This window comes from Otolemur garnettii, unplaced genomic scaffold, assembly GCF_000181295.1.
Source record: "Otolemur garnettii isolate 467f Iridium unplaced genomic scaffold, OtoGar3 scaffold00066, whole genome shotgun sequence".
Lineage (NCBI taxonomy): Eukaryota > Metazoa > Chordata > Mammalia > Primates > Galagidae > Otolemur > Otolemur garnettii.
This window is the reverse complement of record NW_003852461.1, coordinates 655,935-659,314: the sequence shown is the minus strand read 5'-3', so window position 1 is coordinate 659,314 and position 3,380 is coordinate 655,935. Positions and strand designations below refer to the sequence as shown.

The 3,380-nt window shown below is 56.8% G+C and overlaps 1 protein-coding gene across 1 annotated transcript in view; it reads left to right on the top strand.

Annotated features, from left to right (window-relative positions):
- The window catches only part of GLIS1 (GLIS family zinc finger 1), a 224,727-nt gene that overhangs the window by 205,737 nt on the left and 15,610 nt on the right, over positions 1–3,380 (top strand). The window lies entirely within an intron of this gene.

Genomic DNA, 3,380 nt, shown 5'->3' with positions numbered 1-3,380 from the left:
AGGAGGGTCCATGAGGTGTGATACTGGACATGGGTGCAGGTCAGGGGCCTGAGCTCCAGAGCTGACTCACCACTGCTGGCTCTGTGGCCCTGGGCAAGGGCCTTAGCGCCTGAGCGCTCAGGTTCCTCAACTGAGGAGCAAGAAAGGACCTGCTTTACACGGCTGTCCTGGGGAGAAAATGAGTAGATTTATGTTTCGGGTGTGCGGGTTTACTGCACCTGCTCAGATTTAAAAGCTCGTGTTTTTGTTCTGAGGAAGAACAAGTGCTGGGCAGGTGAATTCAGGTGAGATAAGTATACCCCAGAGTGACCAGTACTGAGCAAGGACCAAAGCCTGAAACCTGCCCCGTATGGGGACCAGCAGGCACTCATCACCATGTCGTGGGGCTGAGCAGTGCGGTGAGGAGAGGTGACCTGGGCTCTGTCCCCAGGTTGATGGGTGCTCTTGAAGAGTCTTAAGCAGAGAAGGGACCTATTAACTTCAGAGATGACTGGCTCTAGAGGCCACAGGGACATCTGAGGCAGGAGGGCCACCAGTGGGGAGCAGGAGCGATGTTGGGGCCAGCCTGAGGCATAGCAAGGAGAAGGAGGGGCTGGCCAGACGGGCACAGCAGGAGCCCCAGTGTCAGAGTCTGGAGCAGGGTGTTGGTGGCCTTCACCGGGACAGAGTCTCTGAGAAGAGTCTGTAGGACAAAGCAGTAGGTTCAGTTTTAGACAAGCAGTGCACGAGCAGCGGAGAGACCCCGGCCACGTGGAAAGGACAGGACTACAAGTGAGGGCAGAGCCCACCTGGCTGGGTTCAGTTCACATCTGCTGAGGACCACCAGGGCCATGGGAGTGGGGGCCCTTGAGTGCCAGGGAGGGCGTGGGAATGAAAGAAACTCCAGGGCCCAACAAGATTTCTGGAGCAGCCTCTGTATTCCTGGCACTGTGGTGTGAGTTGTGGGCACAGGCATGAGACAGGTGGAGGCCTAAGGCTGCTTTTGTCCTATGGGGTGGGGAGATCAACAGCGGGGCACTGGCAGCAACCAGGCCTCAGTGGGAAGATGCAGGGAAGAGCCATCCAGGCTGGGGACGTTGACTCCAGCCTGCAGGAGACTGCACAGTGAGCTCCATGGTGAAAACGCCCCTGCCGTGTTCACCCTGAGAAGGGAGAGGTGAGCTTGAACCCAGTTGCCTCCCTGGCTCAGGCACCGTACCTGGGCCTTCGCATCCTGTATCTCGTTTAGTCTTCATAACCCTAAGCATGGGCACTATTTTTATTTCCATTTTAGAGATGTGGAAACTGAGGCTCAGAGAGTTAACAAACTAGCCCAGAATTGTGCAGCCTGGGAGTGACAGAACTGGGTCCCTCCCAAGCCGATCTGTCTCCAAAGCTTGAGCAGGGACACAGAATAGCCAAGGCTTCAGTAGGCTGGAGCTCCACTCCAGGGAGGCTTCTGTCCCAAGCGGACCAGTGCCCAAGGACCGGAACCCTGCCCTGGCTTTCCCAGGCCCCATGCTTGGCTCACACTGGGCCCCCAGGGACTCAGGGCAGCAGATCTGCAAACTTCCCAACAATAAGCATCCATTAAGAGCTATCGGGGATGATATATCTTTCTGGGTAAAGTGACCCTTGTATCATGACAACTCCTTGGCAGCCCTGCTCCATTTCATAAAGAATTAGAAATGCTTTTCTTCCTTAATTCTCCTCTCCTGCTGCTCCTAATCCGATCGACATTGCGGTCTGCAAGAACATGCCTTGGTCTTCTTTTGCCAGAAACTTAATTTACATGGAAAACAGCTGCTGGGTCAGGGAGCCGAGAGCCCATCTTGAGGCTGGGCAAGCCTTCCTCAGGCCTGGGTCCTGGCCCTTCTGGCCTGGAAGGGTGGAAAACCCCTCAGGGCTGACTCTCAGCTGCTGCGTGACGTGGGACTGGGCTCTTGCCTTTTCTGGGTCTGTTTCATCTGGGTAGGACAAGCATTTGAACAAGCCCATCCACGTGCCTCCCCCTCATCCTCCAATATCCTGAGGGCCCATCCATCCCCATTCTGGTTCTGTCTGGGGAGGTGAAGGCGTTCTGAGGTGGCTGTTTCTGGAGACAGCCAAAGGTTATTAGCTGAAGATTTGCTTGGGTTACTGTGAGCATCCCAGCCAGGCTTGCTGTCAGCCAAGCAACCTCTCGTCCACATACCGATGGCCACTACGGGGTGACCAGGTGGGCTCAGCCAGCCCTGTACACAGCACTTCACAAACTGTGTCCCCACCCATCTTCTCATTACTGCTCATGGCTGCCTGGGTGAGGTGTGACTGTTGCTGCTTTATTACATTGCAGGGTAGGCAAGATCCAGAGGGGTCAAGTAATCTGTCCCACAGGAGTAAAAAGAGAAAGAAAGGGATTTGAACTGAGCCCTTCATCCCTGAACTATTGGCACTGCACCTTTTACCCAGAAGGAAGAAACAAGGAATGTAGGAGATGAGGGAGGGGGAAGGAGAGGCACTTGCTGTGTGCTCATGGCATATTACCATGTGTCTGCTGCTGCACACCTGCTGCGTGCCCACTGCATACTGACCATGTGTCTACTGCACACCTGCCGCGTGCCCTCTGCGTACTGACCATGTATCTACTGCACACCTGCTGTGTGCCCACTGCATACTGACCGTGTGTCCACTGCACACCTGCTGCGTGCCCTCTGCGTACTGACCGTGTGTCCGATACACACCTGCTGCGTGCCCACTGCATACTGACCGTGTGTCCGATGCACACCTGCTGTGTGCCCACTGCATACTTACCGTGTGTCCGCTGCACACCTGCTGCGTGCCCACTGCGTACTGACCGTGTGTCCGATGCACACCTGCTGCATGCCCACTGCATACTTACCATGTGTCCGCTGCACACCTGCTGCGTGCCCTCTGCATACTTACCGTGTGTCCGCTGCACACCTGCTGCGTGCCCTCTGCATACTGACCGTGTGTCCGCTGCACACCTGCCGCATGCCCTCTGCATACTGACCGTGTGTCCGCTGCATACCTGCTGCGTGCCCACTGCATACTGACCATGTGTCCGCTGCACACCTGCCGCGTGCCCACTGCATACTGACCGTGTGTCTGCTGCATACCTGCCACGTGCCCACTGCATACTGACCGTGTGTCCACTGCACACCTGCTGCGTGCCCACTGCGTACTGACCGTGTGTCCGCTGCACACCTGCCGCGTGCCCTCTGCATACTTACCCTGTGTCCGCTGCACACCTGCTCTGTGCCCACTGCATACTGACCGTGTGTCTGCTGCACACCTGCCGCGTGCCCTCTGCATACTGACCGTGTGTCCGCTGCACACCTGCCGCGTGCCCTCTGCATACTGACCGTGTGTCCGCTGCACACCTGCCGCGTGCCCTCTGC